The following is a 14,558-nucleotide window of genomic DNA, read 5'->3' as shown; positions in this document are numbered from 1 at the left end:
GATCAGGAGAAATATTCAATTTGAGCAAAAAGTAAACAGAGATTCTGAAAACTTTTTTTAAGAAAATAATGTTATCGATGATATGTTCGTTATCGATTGTAATTTATATTCAAAAACTTTTGTTATCGAAAATATATTTTTTGTAGAAATGATTTTATCGAGCACATTTTCTATAAAGAATTTAATTATCAATGAATATATTTTGTTATCGATAACATTATCAATATTGTCGATAATATTTTCTTAAGAAAAAAGTAGTTATCGATGACATTTTCTATATGAATATGTTGCCAACGATGCCATTTTCCATAGAAAATGTTATTATCGATAACATTTTCTATAGAAAATGTTGTTATCGATCGATATTGTCAATGACAAATGTTGTTATCGATAGCAATTTATATCAAAAATGTTGTTTTCGATCATTTTTTTTCTAGAGAGTATTTCGTTATCGGTAATATTTTCTATAGAAAATTTTGTTATCTACGACATTTTCTACATAAATTATAGTTATCGATGATATTTTCTACAGGAAATATTGTTATCGATGATATTTTCTATAGAAAATATTGTTGTCGATTATATTTTCTATAGGAAATATTGTTATCGATGTCGTTTTCCGTAGAAAATTTAGTTATCGATCACCTATGTTGTAGAATATGTCGTTATCGACAATATTTGCTAGAGAAAAGTTTATATCAAAAATGTTGTTTTCGATCATTTTTTTTTTCTAGAGAGTATTTCGTTATCGATAATATTTTCTATAGAAAATATGGTTATCGATGATATTTTCTATATTTTTTTTTAATATTTTCTCCAGGAAATATTGTTATCGATGATATTTTCTATAGAAAATATTGTTGTCGATTATATTTTCTATAGGAAATATTGTTATCGATGTAATTTTCCGTAGAAAATATAGTTATCGATCACCTATGTTGTAGAATATGTTGTTATCGATAATATTTGCTAGAGAAAATATTGTTATCGATGTCATTTTATATTTATTATATATTTATCGATCATATTTTCTATGAAATGTATTGTTATCGATGACATTTTCTTTAGCATTTGTTGTTATCGATAATATTTTCTTTAGTATTTGTTATTATCGATGATATTTTATTCAGAATTTCATCTTATCGATTTAATTTTTTTATGTAGAAGTTTTTATCGATGAAAATTTCTATAGAAAATGTTTTTATCGATGATTTTTTGCAGCAGAAAATGTTTTTTATAATTTTTAGGATGCCATTTTTCATAGAAAATGTTGTTATCGATGACAATTTCTAAAGAAAATTTTGTTATCGATGACATTTTTCTATACAAAATACTGTTATCGACGACATTTTTTAAAGAAAATATTGTTATCGACAACTTTTTCTATAGAAAATGTTGTTATCGATGAAATTTTCTATTATAAATGCTATTATCGTTGACATTTTCTATAGAAAATATAGTTTGCTTTTGTCATCGATTATTGTATGTCGATAATGTTGCTATCGATATCGTAATTATGTTGTTATCGCATATATTTTCTACAGAAAATAATGTAATCGATAATATGAGGTCAAGATAATTTTAATATCGATAAAATTTAATATCGATGTACTGACTATTTTGTTATCGATGATATTTTCGGTTAGCCTTCATATAATGACAATTTTGAACTCAAATTTAAAAATCATAGGTATTAACCGTAATTCGATATTTTAGGTTCTCATTAGTTTGGAAATAGTTGTAATAAAAATCAATAATATTGGTCCCCTTTCTAGGCTAGTCCCGCCCTTATAAAGGTACCCCCAATATGAGGTATTTTTGGGAAATTTTGACACGTTTTTTAAACAAAGTGGCTGTTTTATGGTAGTTTGGATTCTTAGTGAATAGTAAATTGTCCTACCAAAAATTATCAAAATTGATCCACATTTAAGGGTAGCCCCCAAATATTCGTACCTCCTGAATTTCGGTATTTCGGGCATATTTTTCATTCAAATTGACTGTCTCTTCATATTTTGGATTCTCATTGGTTAACAAATCTTCGTACCAAAAATTATTAATATTGGTCCACTTTTTATTGTAGCCCTCATACAAAGATATCTGCCGAATTTCGATATTTTTGGAGAGCTTGGCCAGGGGTTTTTCAACTAAAAAAGCTGTAATTTAATTTTTCCGATTCTCAATGGGTAAAAAATCTCTCTACTAAAATTGACAATATTGGGCCACTTTTTAGGGTGACCCTCATATAACGGTAGCTTCCGAATTTCGATATTTCGGTGAGCTTGGGCACTTTTCTTAACTAAAATGCCTTAAATTTTATATTTAGGATGCACATTGGGTAGATAATCTATCTACTAAAAATAAGAAATATTGGTCCACTTTTTAAGGTGACCCCCATATAATGGTAACTTTCAAATTTCGATATTTTGGGGAGCCTGCGCATGTTTTCCATCAAAATGGTTGTAATTTGGTACTTTGGGTTCTTATTGGGTGGAAAATCTCCCTACAAAAAATTATCCAGATTGGTCCATTTTTTAGTGTGGGGCCCTCATATAACGAAAGTTACCAAATTTCGATATTTTTGGGGAGATTGGGCACGTTTTTCCCATGAAAATAGCTGTAATTTTATTTTTCCGATTCTCAATGGGTAGAAAATCTCCCTACTAAAAATTATCAATACTGGTCCACTTTTTTGGGGTTAGCTCCCATATAACGGTAGCTTCCGAATTTCATTATTTCGGGGAGCTTGGGAAGATTTTTCAACTAAAGCAGCTGTAATTTAATATTTTGAATTCTCATTGGGTAGAAAATTTTTCTACTAAAAATTATCAATATTGGTCAACTTTTTAGGGTGGCCCCCATGTAACGGTAGCTTCCGGATTTCGATACTTTGGGGAGCTTGGGCAGATTTTTCAACTAAAGCAGCTGTAATTTGGTACTTTGGGTTCTCATGGGGTAGGAAACCTCCCTACCAAAAACCATCAGGTATGGTCAAAGTTTCGGGGTGGTCTCCATATAACGGCACTACCCCAATTTCGATATTTTGGGGATATTGAGCCTGTTTTTCAACCCAAATGGCTGTAATTTGGTATTTTGGATTATCATTGGGTATAAAATCTCCCTATTAAAAATTATCAATATTGGGCCACTTTTTAGGGTAGCTTCCATATAACGGTAGCTTCCGAATTTCGGTATTTTTGGGTGCTTGGGCTCGTTTTTCAATTAAAATGCCTCTAATTTAATATTTGGGATTCTCATTGGGTAGAAAATCTCCCTACCAAAAATTATCAGTATTGCTCCACTTTTTAGGGTGGTCCCCATATAGCGGTAGCTTCCGAATTTCGATATTTTGGGGAGCTTGGGCTCGTTTTTCAACCCAAATGGCTGTAATTTGGTATTTTGGGTTCTCATTGGGTGGAAAATCTCCCTACCAGAAATTATCAGTATTGATCCACTTTTTAGGGTGGCCCCCATATAACGGTAGTTTCCGAATTTCGATATTTTGGGGAGCTTAGACTCGTTTTTCAATCAAAATGCCTGTAATTTAATATTTGGTATTCTCATTGGGTGGAAAATCTCCCTACTAAGAATTATCAGTATTGCTCCACTTTTTAGGGTGGTCCCCATATAACGGTAGCTTCCGAATTTCGATATTTTGGGGAGCTTGAGCAAGTTTCTTAACTAAAATGCCTTAAATTTTATATTTAGAAAATCTCCTTATCAATATTGGTCCAAGTTTTTAGGCTAGCCACTATATAATGGTATCTTCCAAACTTCCTTATTTCGGGGAGCTTGGGCATGTTTATCAACCGAATTGGCTATATTTTTGTATTTTAGATTATCAATGGATGGCAAAACTTCCTACCAAATCATAATACATATTGGAACAAGTTTCGGGAGTTAACCCTCATATGACGGTAACACCCATTATTAGGTATTGGGTACGTTTTTTTAACAGAATTGATTTCAATAGGATATTTTCTGTTATCGAACTATTTCCTCCTTCCTTCTTTCCTTCAATTCTGACCCTTTTCTTTCTCATTTTTAAATTAGTTTAAATTTCCACCTGCAGATCACCTCTGCACCTTGCTGTCACTGAAGATTCAAAACTGAAGGAAAACACATTCTCCCACTAAACTGTTTCATGAAAACTGGCAGGCGATCATCAACGGGGTCCAGTAATACACTCCCACCAAAAATTAAAAAAATATTCATATCGTAAAATTTAATGAAATATCTTGTCGGTCGGTGAGGATTTCTCACCCTAATAAACCAACCAAGTCCGAAAAAATATATAAAAAATAATAACAATAATAATAAAAAAAATATGGGAAAAAAACACAAACACATAAAAAATGTTAAACAACTAATAAAAATATTTAAAGAAGAAGAAGAAAAACAAAAGAGAAAATTACGATAGCATCAACCGACCAATAATACGGGAGAAATTCGAGAAAAGAAACATCTTCTCCACCTCCAGTTCTCCATCTCACAATTGGGTCTACCAAAAACAAAAAAGTCATAAATTCGACAGGTCATGCACGTCATGTCACCTCACTTGTACTTCCTCTCAAATGAATGCCAGTGACATTTATGATCATTTATGGGGAGGTGAATGTGCGGTGGTGGTGGATTGTAGGCTCTACTGCCGGTTGTTGTAATAAAATGTCTTCTGGCATGAATGACTTTTATTTTTGGGGAATTATTTTTTTAAGTCACACTTGCCGAAGGCTGGGATGGCGGACTGGCTGGCTGGCTGGTAGACAGATAATGATGCCAACCAAGCCTATGACAGGAATCTCATATTTTTTTTTCCAAACAGCACCTAAGGCACCGCACCATATGTATGCCAACAATCGGCAGTCAACATTATTGCCATCATCTCTTGTTGTTGTCGGTATTGAAATTGTAACAGTTTTTTTTGTGATTTTTTTTTTTATTTTGACTTGGTTTTAGGTTTTTTTAATTCGCTCCGCTTATTATATGCCAAGCGATTACTGAGCTACGCTGCAACCATGTAGCAATAGCAGCAGAATGACGGCCAGCCAGACACACAAGTTAAAGAAGCGAGGCCTCCACATACTCACGCATATATCTGATGGGATGGATGTCTTACTCATTGACTAATTCCCCCCAACAAATCTACACACACGCACACATGTGTGTATGTCAGCCTCCTTCCGTATCGGATGGTAGGAGATGGCGGTATGAATACTGGCTGCTGTTACGCATGAATGGTTGAATGGATGATGGTAAAACTGATGCTGATGCCTACCTACCAATGAAGCTCCACTACCCTCCTCCCAGTAACCACTTCTCGTCGTCTCCCACATAGGCCCCCTTCCCCCTCTCTGCCGCATCACCCGGAGACATTATTATAAATGCGTGTTATATTATCAATCAAATGGTTGCTGAGTGAATCCGAACGAAGCATAGCGAAATGTTTTGTCAGGAGGATCAGCAGCAGCAGCAGCAGCGACGCCATTGATTTGCTGCTGACAATGTTGTTGTTGTTGTCACAATGAAAGATGGTATTATTCGCACACACAACACAACAACACACTCAGATCACTTTGGCCCTGGCTGTTTTGGAGTCATACTCCTCTCATATTTTAAATGTTCCCGTTCATTGGTGATTTATGGCTAAAATGTCAGATATGACAATCTGTTGTGTGTTTCGCATTGTTGTTGGTGGTGTTGTTGTTGTCGATGTCGATGTTGCTGTTGTTTTGGTTTGTTTTATGTACTAAATATTTTTGTTGACATCATATCAGTAGTAGCAGGCAGAGATGGGCAACATTGGGAGCATCAAATTCGATTTATAACCTCCTGTAAAGAAATCTCCCAAATTTCGAATTTCTGAGGGAGCTTGGGCAGGGTTTTCAATCGAATTGGTTGTAATTTGCTACCTTGGGTTCTCATTGGCTGTAATTTTATTTTACCGATTCTCAATGGGTAGAAAATCTCTCTACTAAAAATTATCAAAATGGGTCCCAGTTTTTAGGGTGGCCCCCATATAACAGTACCTTCCGAATTTCGGTATTTTGGGGAGCTTGGGTAGGTTTTTTTTCCAACTCAAATGGCTGTAATTTAATATATAGGGTTCTCATTGGCTCGGAAACATCTATACCGAATATAATCAATATTGGAGCATATTTTTCGGTTGCCCCCGTATAACGGTATCCCCGAATTTTTGGGTATTTTGCAGATTTTGGTCACATTTTTTTTCAATCGAATTGGTTGAAATTTGATACATTGGGTTCTCGTTGCGTAAATTATGTTCCCACCAAAAATTATCAATATTGGTCCACGTTTTGGTATAGCCTCCATACATCGGCACTTCGAACTATTCAACATTTTGCAGATTTTGGTCAAATTTTTTTCAATCGAATTAGCTGGAATTTTGTATTTCGGAGTTCTCATTGAGTAGTAAATCTCGTAATCGAAAATCATCAATATTGGTCCACTTTTTGGTCCACATATTGCGGAACCTCTATACTTTTGGTATTTTGGGGGGATTTTTCAATTGAGTAGCCTGGGATTTTTTTTATTTAAGGTTATTATTGGGTTGGAAAATCTTCCTACCAAAAATGTTCAATATTGGCCCCAGTTTCAGGTTCGCCCCCATATTTAGTTATTTTGGGGAGCTTGGGCACGTTTTTCATCCGAATTGGCTGTAATTTGGTATTTGAGGTTCTCACGGGGTGTGGAATCTCCTACCAAAAATTATCCAAATGGGTCGATTTTTTTGGGGTAGTCCCCTTACAAATGTAAGTTTCAGGATAGCCCACATATTGGTTATATGGGGAGCTTGGGCACGTTTTCCATCCGAATTGGCTGTAATTTGGTATTTGAGGTTCTCATGGGGTGGGGAATCTTCCTACCAAAAATTATCCAAATGGGTCGATTTTTTTCGGGTAGTCCCCTTACAAATGTACCTTATCAATATTGGCCTAAGTTTCAGGTTAGCCCATATTTAGTTATTTTTTGGGGAGCTTGAGCACGTTTTCCATCCGAATTGGCTGTAATTTGGCATTTGAGGTTCTCATGGGGTGGGGAATCTTCCTACCAAAAATTATCCAAATGGGTCGATTTTTTAGGGTAGTCCCCTTACAAATGTACCTTATCAATATTGGCCTAAGTTTCAGGTTAGCCCCCATATTTAATTATTTTGGGGAGCTTGGGTACGTTTTTCATCCGAATTGGCTGTAATTTGGTATTTGAGGTTCTCATGGGGTGGGTAGCCCCTACAAATATACCTTATCAATATTGGCCTAAGTTTCAGGTTAGCCCCCATATTTAATTATTTTGGGGAGCTTGGGCACGTTTTTCATCCGAATTGGCTGTAATTTGGTATTTGAGGTTCTCAAGGGGTGGGGAATCTTCCTACCAAAAATTATCCAAATGGGTCGATTTTTTAGAGTAGTCCCCTTACAAATTTACCTTATCAATATTGGCCTAAGTTTCAGGTTAGCCCATATTTAGTTATTTTTTGGGGAGCTTGAGCACGTTTTCCATCCGAATTGGCTGTAATTTGGTATTTGAGGTTCTCAAGAGGTGGGGAATCTTCCTACCAAAAATTATCCAAATGGGTCGATTTTTTTGGGGTAGTCCCCTTACAAATGTACCTTCCGAATTTCGGTATTTTTGGGAGTTTGGGTGCATTTTTGAACAGAATTGTCTGTAATTTTGTAAATTTGTTCCACATTGGGTTGACAATCTTCCTACCAGGGCCCGGGCCCCCCCGAAATGAATTTTTTTCATAGTAAATTTATGTTCGCAACAGCGAATTTTTTCATTTTCAAACGAATTGGCTGTAATTTGATATTTTGGGTTCTCATAGAGTAGCAAATCTCTCTACCAAGAATTATAAAAATCAGTCCACTCTTTAGGGTAGTTCTTATGCAAGGGTACCTTCCGAATATTGGTATTTGGCGGCGCTTGAGCACGTTTTTCAACCGAATTCGCTGTAATTTATTATTTTGGTTTCTCATTTGGTAGAAAATCTCCCAACAAAAAATTATCCAAATTGGTACACTTTTTAGGGTAGACCCCAGGTGAGGTTACTTTCCGAATTTCGGTAGTATGGCGAAATTGGCCACTTCTTACAATCGATTTGGCTGTAATCTTGTATTCTGGATTCTCATTGGTTAACAAAGCCTTCTACCAAAAATTTTGAAAATAGGTTCACTCTTTAGGGAAGTTCTCATTTAAGGGTACCTTCCGAATTTTGGTATTATGGGCAAATTTGTCACTTATTATAATCGAGTAAGGCTGTAATTGTATATTCTGGATTATCATTGGTTGGCAAAGAATTCTACCCAAAAATTATAAAAATCGATACACTTTTTGGGGTAGCCTCCACGTAAGAATACCTTCCGAATTTCGAAATGTTGGGGGTTTTGACCACATTTTTGAATCAAATTGTCTGTAATTTGGTATTTTGGTTTCTCATTAGGTAGTGAATCTTCCTACAAAAAAATGATCCAATTTTTTCACTTTAAAAGGTAAACCCCATACAAAGGTACCTTCCGAATTTCGATATTTTTTTGGAAGTGTGGAAACATTTTTTAATCACAAATTTTATAATTTGGTATTTTGAATTATCGTTGGATAACAAATCACCCTACCAAATATTAACAATATTGGTCCACTTTATAGGGTAGCCTCCATGTAGGGGTACTTTCCGAATTTCGATATTTGGCAAGTTTTGCCAAATTAGCTGTAATTTTATATTAAAAATTAAAAAATCCAAATTGGTCCACTTTTTAATATAGCCACCATATATAAAATTTCCGATCGTTTTGGGTATTTTAAGCGTCCCTCTCATCGTAGAGAGTTCTATACATATATATTTTTTTTTTAATTCGGCATTTTCTCCCCTTAGCATTAATCCTCTTTACTATCTCTTCCATCCACTGTATTATGGGACCATAAAATCTTCTTGACGCCACCTTTGTGATGTCGTACAATTTTTATTGTTTCCCTCCAATTTCAAAAAAAAATGAGTATCTGCCAAATAGAGGGTGTTAGGGTAGCAGTCTGGAACATATGGTGCTATATAAAAATAATTCAGCCTATCCTTTCTATGTTGTCTTATGGTCATGAAAATACTACGAAGTTTTTGTCTAAAGACAATTCTCCTTAGCCTCTATTCTCCTCCTATTTCCGAGCCAAGTTACCTTCCCTAAGACAAAAATAAAAATAAAAATTCAGCTCATTGCTCTTATTGTTGTTGCCGCAACATTAAGCCAATGGACCGCTAAAATTTCAACATTTGCTTCAATGCAACAGCCATCCAACCCATCCACCAACCATCCTCTAGCATTAATTAAAACAACATTTTCAATTGAATGTTCCTCGACTTATTCTTCCACATCGGCTACAGTGGAAGATGCCTCAACAGTCGGTGAAAAAAAAACAAATGTTTGCCCATCATTGACTAGACTGCTGGCGTGTCTAAAAAACACCCTTCTACCCTGCCGTTTGTTGCATTGCCAGCCTACTAATGGACAAATAAGCCAAAGCATTTAAATGTTTTGGGGGTTAAGCATTTTAATATATGCGTTAATTTGTTTATAGTTTTTCATATCAATGATATATGTGGATTTACATGTGTGAGTGTGTGAGTGTGCCTGCAAGTGCGTGGTTTAGAAGTCGATGCTGAGATTCGAAAGATTGAAAGATAAATGACAAAACATATTGGCTACACGTTGCTTAGGCGGAGAAAAATACGGACAAGGTATAGTGATGGAATAAATTCTGGGAAAACATTTCGAGCTCAGAAAATATTTTTTAAGGGAGCTTTCATAGAGGGTTTCCTATTCGAAAGCTTCTCTATAGAAGAGTGAATAGGTATAGATTTTCGATACCTTCTAAGAAAGATTTCTGTATAAATGGTTCCAAATAAAGTCTCGTTATGAAAGCTGTCATGGAATATTTGTCTACAAAAACTTTTGTGCTTAATTTCTCTATGAAAGCTTTTATAAACGATTTTCTTGTTATACAAAGCATCAATATAACATTTCTTAAGGGAAAGCTTTTATAAATAAATGTTTCTTTAAAAGCTCCTTCAGAAGTGTTTACATAATTTTTTTTTAAAACCCCAATAGAATAATTGCTTATAAAAACTTCTAAGGATTAATTTTCAATAAATGATTGGTCTATATAAAAGCTTCTATAGCTTCAAGAAGACCTTTCTATAAAAGCTTCAATAGAATAATTTTTTATAAAAGCTTCAATAGAAGAATCTTCTATAAAAGCTTCGATAAACGTTTTTTATAAAAGCTTCGATAAAATATTTTTTTTATAAAAGCTTCTATAAAATATTTTTTATAAATACTTATATAAAAGCTCAATCAGAACATTTGTCCATAAAAGCTCCAATTGAGGGTGTGTCTATAATTTTAAGAAGATTTTTATGAAAAAGCTTCTATAGCATATTTTTATGAAAAAGCTCCCATAGAAGATTTTATGAAAAAGCTTCCATAGAAGATTTTTATGAAAAAGCTTCCATAGAAGATTTTTATGAAAAAGTTTCGATAGAAGATTTTTATGAAAAAGCTTCCATAGAAGATTTTTATTGTAAAGCTTCCATAGAGGATTTTTATAAAAAAGCTTCCATAGAAGATTTTTTATGAAAAAGCTTCCATAGAAGATTTATATGACAAAGCTTCCATAGAAGACAAAGCTTCCATACAACAGCTTCCATAGAAGATTTATATGAAAAAGCTTCCATAGAAGATTTTTATGAAAAAGTTTCCATATTACATTTTTATATGAAAAGGCTTAAAAAGAAGATTTTTATAAAAAAGCTTCCATAGAACCCCAAATATCGATAAATTAAAGCATGAAACGCCTAAATACAAAATTTGAGCTTCGGATAAAGCATTTTTATGCAAAAATCCGAGGTCTTTTATTATAAAAGCTTCAATAAAACATGTTTGTAAAAAACTTGGGCAAAAAAGCTTCCACAGAAGATTTTTATATAAAAGATTTTATTGATGATTTTTGGGAAATAAAAGTTCCATTAAAATACTTTTATATTAAAGCTCCAAAACAATACGCCTATATTTGTAAATTTTTTGGTATAAAAGCTCTAAAAAGAAATATTTCTAAAAAACATTGGTAAAAAAAGCTTTCATAGAAGATTTTTATATAAAAGTTTTATAGACCATTTTGGGGAAATATAGCAGATATTTCTATAAAAGCTTCTAGAGACTATGTTTTCTTATAGATAGAAGAAAAATTTCCATAGAATATTTGTATGAAAAAGCTTCCCTAGAAGCTTTTTATAAAAACACATGTTTTCTAGAAGATTTTGCATAAAATTCTTATGTGGAGATTTTTATGAAAAAGCTTTCATAGAAGATTTTCATGAAAAAACTTTCATAGAAGATTTTTATGAAAAAGCTTTCATAGAAGATTTTTATGAAAAAGCTCCAATAGAAGATTTTTTAAAAAAAGCTTCGGTTCAATATGTTTATATGAAAGCTTCGATACACGTTTTTTATACGAAAGCTTTTATAGAGGATTTTTGGGATTTTTTGGCTCTAATAGAATTTTTCTTTAGAAGAGCTTTTTACTCTATGGACATAAAAAAATTGAACACAAGTGTTTATATTGAAGCATATTCAATAAAGTTTTATATATAAAATTTTGGAAATAAATATTTTATAAAAAAATTGAACTTTGAAAGCTTTTCAATAGTAGCATATTATATGTAAGCTTTTTGGAGAATTTTTCTATAGAAGATTTCATTCAAAATATATTCGTGACATCTTCTATGTTAGGCTTCTTATGGGAAAGCTTTTATAAAGTGTTTTATAAATTATTTTTCTGTGAAAGCTTTCATTCCGAAATTTTTATTTCTAACTTCAAACACTTCCCACTTTAACATTTCATTCTACTTCAACTATTTCTCAAAATGCCATCACTTGGTCTTTGTTAAAAAAAAAGTTTTCACTTAACATTTTCAAATTCATTATCCAAAGCAAACAATGGAATCTAAGTGGAAAAGCTTCTTCGTCTTCTTGGACACGGTCTGGTTATTTTGCCGCCAAAAAGGCATTTCAAGAGGAAGAACAACAAAAAACCTGCCACACAATAACTCCATAAAACCCATAGTCAGACCAAAAGGTACCAACGATGCCACCCAAAGCACTGGCAACGGTCTCCGCGATGGAACAGACACCAGAACAACGACAAAAACAACAACGAACGGAACGGCGGAAAAAATCGCTTAAAACGGCAGCTTTTATAAAAATATTTGATTTGCGTGTTTAGAAATCATTTGAGAGTCGGTCGGTGTCTTGGCATGAATAGCCTTAAAGGCTTATCAGACGATTCATCAGTTGTTGTTGTTGGTGGTGGTGTTTTTTCACTATGTTTTTGGAAGGTGAACCCAGTAGCTCTGCTACACTGGGCCACCATATCCTAACTTCCACAACATATAAATATATTTTTTGTTGTCCCACTGCCTGACTTGGAACATGCCTTTGCCATGTAATGAAACCCCCCTTGAGTTAAGATTCAGTGATGAAATTACAAATTCAACTACGGACCTAGGTACTCGAACCATAAAGCTTACAATTGTTCGGAGTTTTTTTCTTCGTTGTTTGTTGTTGTTAGTTCTTGGCGTGAAATAGTTTTTTTCTTGTAGTTTTCTTTTGTTGTTGTATTTTTTGCAAGATCCGTTTCAAACCGTTTTATTTGTTGTAACTGCTGTTGTTTTAGAACTTCTTGTCATGATTGTCAGTCAAGCAACCGTACCGAAAGTCAAACAACAAGTTTTGTGAGCAACTAGACTAGGAATATGATTTTAAGAGTCAAGAGCGGAAAGCCGCAAAGAGTGAGAGGGTGGTATGAAGTGGGAAGGGTAGGGAGGATTTTCTAAATGGAAGGAAAATGAAATTTTTAATAGAAAACTTCACTATGAAACTGTTTTCCTAGAAAATTTCACTATAAAATTTTTATATAGAAAATTACATTATGCAATTTTTTATAGAAAATTTCATGATGACATTTTTATATAGAAAATTTCATGATAAAATTTTTATATAGAAACTTTCACTATGAAATTTTTATGGAAAATTTCACTATGAAATTTTTTATAGAAAATTTCACTATGAAATTTTTTATGGAAAATTTCACTATGAAATTTTTTATGGAAAATTTCACTATGAAATTTTTTATGGAAAATTTCACTATGAAATTTTTTATGGAAAATTTCACTATGAAATTTTTTATGAAAATTTCACTATGAAATTTTTTATGGAAAATTTCACTATGAAATTTTTTATGGAAAATTTCACTATGAAATTTTTTATGGAAAATTTCACTATGAAATTTTTTATGGAAAATTTCACTATGAAATTTTTTATGGAAAATTTCACTATGAAATTTTTTATGGAAAATTTCACTATGAAATTTTTTATGGAAAATTTCACTATGAAATTTTTTTTATGGAAAATTTCACTATGAATTTTTTTATGGAAAATTTCACTATGAAATTTTTTATGGAAAATTTCATTATGATTTTTTTTAATAGAAAATTTCACTATGAAATTTTTTATAGAAAATTTCTCTATGAAATTTTTTTATAGAAAATTTCACTATAAAATTTTTTTATAGAAAATTTCACTATGAATTTTTTTTATAGAAAATTTCACTATGAAATTTTTATATAGAAAATTTCACTATGAAATTTTTTTATAGAAAATTTTTATAGAAAATTTCACTATGAATTTTTTCATAGAAAATTTCACTATGAAATTTTTTCATAGAAAATTTTCACTATGAAATTGTTAATAGAAATTTTTCACTATGAAATTTCTTTATGAAAATGTTTATAGAAGGCCTTTACAGGTCCTCCAAGTCAAAAATAGTTTCTGCAGTCTCCTCAGGGTAAATGACTTTTGGAGGTGTTCTGTACTTAAAAGAGCTTCTAGAAAACCTTCAGAAGTATTATACGGCCTGAAGAGGGCTGTAAGAACCGCAAAGGGATTCTATGGCTTGACAAGATTTAGAGATCTTTTTTGGTTACGCGATATCTAGAGGCCTTCTGTTGATAAAAGTCATTTGGAGTTCTTCTGTGGCTAAAAGAATTTCAAAGGCCTTCTCCGATAAGAAGACTATCAGGCAAAAACTTTCTTCGGAGGTATCCTGTACTTAGAATATTTTAAACATTTTTTTCTGTGGCTTCCAAACATTTAGCGGTATTGTAAGGCCAGAAAATCTTCAGAGGGTCTTATACGATCTGAAGATAGCTGGACGAACACCAATGAGGTTCTATGGCTTGATGAGATTCTGCGGTTGTTGGTTTGAAAATCTTTAGATTTATTCTTTGTAGCTAGGATACCTTCAAAGGTCTTCTGTTGAAAAAAAACTTCTTTAAGGACTAGAAGAATTTCAGGAGCCTTCTAAGGCAAGAAGACCTTCAGAGATTTTCCCACACAAAAAAGATCTTTTTCCGTGGTCTCTTAAGTTTAGAATACTATCGGATGTAATCCGCACTTGTAAGACCTTCAGAGGTCTTCTGTAGCTAGAAGATACCTTTAGAG

The sequence above is a fragment of the Musca vetustissima genome, unplaced genomic scaffold (assembly GCF_032173495.1).
Source record: "Musca vetustissima isolate MV318-11 ecotype Yass unplaced genomic scaffold, APGP_CSIRO_Mvet_v1 utg3050, whole genome shotgun sequence".
Classification (NCBI taxonomy): Eukaryota; Metazoa; Arthropoda; class Insecta; order Diptera; family Muscidae; genus Musca; species Musca vetustissima.
The sequence above is the reverse complement of the archived record's forward strand: the minus strand, read 5'-3'. Positions refer to the sequence as shown.